Source organism: Nicotiana attenuata, chromosome 2 (genome assembly GCF_001879085.1).
Source record: "Nicotiana attenuata strain UT chromosome 2, NIATTr2, whole genome shotgun sequence".
NCBI lineage: Eukaryota > Viridiplantae > Streptophyta > Magnoliopsida > Solanales > Solanaceae > Nicotiana > Nicotiana attenuata.
In genome coordinates this window covers 78,824,383-78,830,898 of record NC_031990.1, presented here as the reverse complement: position 1 = coordinate 78,830,898, position 6,516 = coordinate 78,824,383, and positions in this window count along the sequence as shown.

Here is a 6,516-nt window from a genome sequence, read left to right as displayed (position 1 = left end):
GGTAGCCTATTGGGCACATTGTGGTATCATATGAGACTTTTGGTCATGTCGGGTGGCTTATTGCCTGAGCAGTTCGTACTGGGTGAGACGAGATTGTTGGATTTAGGATCAGTGCAATCTGATTACGTGAAATATATTAAGGAGCAAAGATCATTATTTGGTTCAGAATGAGGTAATGTTTCTTGTCAGAAGTATAGACTCAATGATTGGTTGACTCGGCAGTTGATTATGAATTTCTGCACATCTCTTCCGTCGTGGCGGTATTGTAAGAGTTAGAGTAAGGCCTGTGTATGTCATGGGGTGCAATGGGAGCATCAGATTCGTAGAATTTCGACTAAGTTGATCAGGAAATGTTATTGTGGTCCGGTGAGTAAAGTGATGCAAGGTGTGAATTCAGCAAAGTTATGCAGTCATGCTTGGGTACAGCGTGTAGTGATTGATATGGTGATCGTATGTTGGAAACAGGTCGGGCATAGAATTTCGGATGTTGGAATTGGGCTCTAAGGCTTATTTGCTTGAATAAAAAGGAATATCTTCAGAATTGATCGAGTTGATGTGCTCAACTGAGTTGTGGTAGCACGGGAAGGTGCATGAAAAGTTAATCAGTGATTTCAGACTACTCTAGTGTAGTTCTCAGCACGTTCGAGGACGAACGTATGTTTAAGTGGGAGAGAATGTAATGACCCGACCGGTCATTTTGAGCTCTAGCGCGTCGTTCAGCAGTCAGAGGCCATGAGCATCTTCATTTAAGGTATTATGACTTGTACGCGTGGTCGGAATCGAATTTCGGGAAGTTCAAAGTTGATTTGGAAAGAGAATTCTCATTTCGGAAGCTTAAAGTTGAAAGAATTAACTAAGATTGGATTTTTGAGTAAACGACCTCGGAATCGGGATTTGAAGGTTCCAGCATGTTCGTATGATGATTTCGGACTTGGGCGTATGTCCGGATCGGGTTTTGGAAGACCCGGGAATATTTTGGCGCCTATTGTGGAAGTTAGCATTTTGGAAGAAATTTCATAAGTTTGTTTTGAAGTGCATTTCAGTGTTATCGATGTCCGTTTTGGATTGCGAGTCTGGGAGTACCTCCGTATGGTGATTCTGGAGTTGGGAGCGCGATCGGAAGTGAATTCGGAGGTCCATAGGTCGTTTTGGAGTTATTTGGCTAAAGATAGAAAATTGAAGGTTTTTGAGAAGTTTGACCGGAAGTGGACTTTTTGATATCGGGGTCGGAATCCGATTCCGGAAGTTGGAGTAGGTCCCTAATGTCAAATGTGACTTGTGTGCAAATTTGGGGTCAATCGGACGTGATTTGATAGGTTTAAACATCGAAAGTAGAAGTTTGAAATTCTAAAGTTCATAAAGCTTGGATTGGAGGTTGATTCATGATTTTAGCGTTGTTTGGTATGATTTGAGGCCTCGATTAGGTCCGTGTTATGTTATGGAGTGAGTTGGTGTGATTGGACGGGGTCCCAGGGGCCTCGGGTGTGTTTCGGGTTGTATCGCGCTCTTATTTGATGTTTCAACGCCGTTTCTTTGGACATAAAGGGGTACCATATTAAGCAAATGAGCTCCAAATTAAGTTTTTATTAAACCATTAGATCAGTATCGTAATTATGGATCCATAGCAAAAAGAATCATCTAATTTGGACATCGTATGAGGGAGTTATGCTCATTTCCGTGTCGGGAAAAAGTGCTGGTTGCTGTCATAACCGCAGATGCGGTCATTTTTCCGCAGATGCGGTCATTTGTCCGCAAATGCGGTCATTTTTTCGTAGATGCGGTCATTTTTCTGCAGATGCGGAAACTGCTGGAGGCAGTGGGGTTCTTTTAAAAATCGAAGTTTGGCTCATTTTCACTTCATTTCTTCCATGGGAGTCGATTTTAGAGCAACTTTGGAGTGCCATTTTCATCACCAAGCATGAGGTAAGTGATCTCTACTAGTTTTGAGTATATACAAGATTTATATATGGATTTAGACATGGAAAATTGTAGAAAACTTGGGGTTTGAGGGAAAACCTAGAAAACTAGTATTCTTGGATTTTGACCACGATTTTGGGTATGGAATTTAGAGAAAATCATATATTTGAGTTCGTGAGGCTATGGGTAAACTTTATCTTTGAAAAATTTTGTTCCGGGCACGTGGGCTCGAGGGCGTTTTTGTCAACTTTTCGATCGGGGTTAGGAATTGTTATAGATTGGATAATAATGAGTACCTTAGCATATATTAATGGGTTTACATAATTATTGACTAGTTTTGGAGCGTTGTGCATCGATTCGAGTCTTCGGAAGGGCGTGGAATGCCGGTTATGGATCTTCGGGGCGAGGTGAGTCTCCTTTCTAACCTTGTAAAAGCGAATTGTCCCCATATGTGAGTTAATTGGCTATGTGCTCCTATTTGTGGGGCTACGTACGCACGAGGTGACGAGAGACTGTGCGTAGCTGCTATTATGCTATTGTCCGGGTAGTCTAGGACCCAAAAACATGCTATACTTAGATTAATTGTAAACTTATTGACAGCTTGAATTGCTTAAATCACATTGAATTAGTAAATGAATTTCTAGAAGGATTAAACTTCATTTTCTTAAATTGTTAAAAGAGAATTGGCTTTTATTTGGATAAATATTCCCCGATAAATTCTTAATTGACTGTTTGAGCATGTATCTCTATGTGTACCTGCGTCGCATGTATGATTCACGAGCAGGGTGTTTGTTTATTTTATGTTGACCGCGTCGCAGGATAGTTCGCGAGCGGGGTAATAGATGCATCTATGGTTCGAGCCGTTCGCCCCTCGGCATTGCACAGTTTACATTTCTGTTGGAGCGGGCCGTCGACCTCGGCATGATATGCGCATGCTTACATTGCTTGCCTGAGAATTTTTAAATGTTGATATTGCCTTTCATGGCCTGATATAAATTGATGAAGATAATGAAAAATAAATCTTGAAAATCCTTTATTATTTGTTAAAGGTGTTTACCTGTTTTCCGGCTTTGTGACTTAGAACTGCTATATAAATCCATGATTTCCTCACATTTTCATTATATTATTATTTGACCACTAGCAAGTGTTGATGTCGACCTTTCGTCTCTACTTCTTCGAGATTAGACGGGATACTTGCTGAGTACACGTTGTTTTCGTACTCATACTACACTTGCTGTGCATTTTTGTTGCACAGGTCTATATGTGGCTAGTGACATAGTGGCATAGCGACATGGTTGACACGGAGACTAGGTGAGCTGTATTTCCTCGAGGCGACCCGCAACTAGTATAGTCTCTCTCAGGATTCTATTTATTTTCTGTCCAATTGCATTTCAGACAGCTGTTGTACTGTATTCGCTTTTTCTTAGAAATTGCTCATGTACTTGTGACACCGGGTTTTGGGATGTATTTGGGTTCCTTCAGAATTTTAAAAGTTGTTTAAATATTTCAGTATTCCTTCGGAGGAATATACTAAGTATTTTTTTAATCGTATAAAAGAAGTGTTTTCAAAATTATTAAAATAAGAATTTAATTAAGTATTTCAGTTGGCTTGCCTGACAGCGGTGTCCGGCGCCACCATGACCCTTAGTAGATTTTGGGTCGTGACAATCAACTAGGAAATAAAATAAAATACAACATCTGTCTGAGAGATAAATTAGACAGGAGAATACAAATAACTCTGATGGAGACTCTGCAGGCTGCAAATCGTAACATGAAATGCAGCTCACGGTAAGTCCTTGCAGTAGCCGCGCCTCTGCGCCCAAAAGATCACCTGACATATATGTACCTGCACAAAAATATGCAGCAAGTATAGCATGAGTACGTAAATCAACGTGTACCTAGTAATTATCTAGCCTAACCCCAAAGCAGTAGTGACGAGGGGTCAACACTTACTAGTGGTCCAATAAGACAGATACAGTAAGAAGTAAACAGATATGGGGCAGAGTAAATAAATGAATTAAACAAGTGTAAATATGTGATACGGTCCTCCTCTCTGCAATTATCTCCTCAACCGGAGCATATATATATAATGGACCTCACCAGATAAGTTGTCATAATTCAAATCAGGAAAACCCATAGATACACTGACTTCTTGTCAGATATTACGCACGATTTCCATGAGAGTATTTTATAGAAATGCCGAGGCGTATGGCCCGACCCATCATAATCTGTGCACCGCCGAGAGTCGAACTGCACGAACTATATATACATCTATTATACTGCCGAGGTGAACGACCCGCTCCCATGAGAGTGTGGTACATAATCCTGCCGAGGTGAACGACCCGATCTCATGATAATCTATGCACTTCCGAGGGTCGAACGACACGAACCATAGATGTATCGATCCTGCCGAGGCGAACAGCTCGATCCCATTAGAATAAGAAGCTTTGACAGGTCCTTGACCCCACTCACGAAGGAACATGTGAGTTATAAGGAGTTTTGAGGAAACCTTTCGATGAGAACGCATAACACGGGAAAAATTCGTAAGAGGAGTATAATTATTCCGCGGCTAATTATAAAACTCGTCAAATCTCTACAATAGCAAGTCTATCACCATACGTCTGTCTAGTCTCAAGTAGTAATGCGAAGTAAAAGAATTTAATAAGCAAGAGATAACCCAAATAGTACAGTTATAGCATGGCATGAACCTGAGTCTACCCGGACAATAACATGAATTTAGCTACATACGAACTTTCGTCATCTCGTGCGTACGTAGCCCACGCAACAAGTAACACATATCAATTACAACACCTAGGGGGTGATGTAACGACCCGATCGGTCGTTTCGAGCTTTTGCACTTTGATCGCTAGTTCTCGGGCATGACTTGCCCCGTGTTATGTATTGTGACTAATGTAGATCGTTGGTTTTGGTTTTCAGGAAAATTTGGAAGGAATTTGAAAGAACAGTTTCAGTTGAAAGCTCTGAATTCGAAAGGTTTGACCAAGAGTTGACTTATTCGTATATGAGCTCGGATCGGACTTTTTATGATTTGGTTAGCTTCGTTAGTTGATTTGTGACTTAGGAGCATGATCGGAATTGGTTTTGGAGGTCCGGTTTAGAATTAGGCTTGAATGGGCGAAGTTAGTATTTTGGCGAATTCCGGTTGATAGATGAGATTTTGATCCGAGGGTCGGAATGGAATTCCGAGAGTTGCTGTAGCTTTGTTATGTCATTTGTGATGTGTGTGCAAAATTTTAGGTCATTCGGAGGTGTTTTGGTTGGGTTTTTGATCGAATGCGTGTTTCGGAAGTATTAGAAGAACATAGGCTTGAATCTGATATAATTTGATAGTTTTGGTGTTGTTTGAGGTGTTTTAATGATTGAATAAGTTTGAATGATGTTATAGGGTGTGTTGGTGCTTTTGGTTGAGGTCCCGGGGACCTCGGGTGAGTTTCGGGTGGTCAATCGGACCAATTTCCAAGTTGAAGTGTTGCAGAAATTGTTCATCAGCTGTTGCAGAAGAATTGGCCTTCGCGTTCGCGAGGGACTGGTCGCGATCGCGTAGAAGGAATGTGGGAGGCCAGGAATTTGACCTTCGCGTTCACATAGGCGTCACGCGTTCGCGAAGGGTAAAGAGGTCTGTGCTTCGCGTTCGCGGGAGAAGGTCCACATTCGCGTATAAGGAATTAGGTCCCAAGGCAGTTGCCCTTCGCATTCGCATGAAGGTAGTCGCGTCCGCGTAGATTAAGGGTCCAGAGCTTCGCGTTCGCGTGAGGGTAACCACGTTCGCAAAAGGTATTTTTGTCAGAAGCAATTTTTGTGCATCGCGAACGCGAGAAAGGCCTCGCGTTCGCATAGAGGAAGCTATCACTGGACAGAAGGGTTTTAATAAATATTTCATCCGCGAGCTAAGCCCTATTTTCACCATTTTTGAGCATCCTTGAGAGCTTTTGGACGGGAATTGAAGAGGATTTCGACTGGGATTGATTGGAGGTAAGCCCTATGAACTAAAAACACGATTTTATTGTGAAATTGACCTTGAAATCCATGGAAACTTAGCAAAAAGGGGAAGAACTAGGGCTTGAGTTTTTAATATTTCAAATTGGGATTTGAGGGGTCATTTGGACTCCGATTTTGGTAATCTTTATATGTATAGACTCGTGGCGAGATAAGGAGTCCGTTGATGTTAAATTTTCTGATTTTTGAGAAGTGGGCCCGGGGCTCGGGTTCTGCTAATTTCGAGATTTTTGCTATTTTTCGGTCATTTTCGATTGGGTATTGTTCCATTGGCATATTGTGACGTATTCGTTGTGGTTTTGGTCAGATTCGACGCGCGAGGAGGTCGATTTGAGAGGCAAGGGCATAGCGAGCTAGGATTTTGGCCGGCTTAAGGTGAGTAATGATTGTAAATGATATTTTGAGAGTTTGAAACCCCGTATCTGCACATCGTAGTGCTATATTGAGGTGACTTGCACGCCGGATAGCGAGCGTGGGGTAGAGCACCGTTGGGGATTGTGATTTGGTCCGTCCCGATTGATGAATTTACTGTGTATTTGACTGAAATTTACTTGTTATCATCATAATTTGGGCTGATTGCCA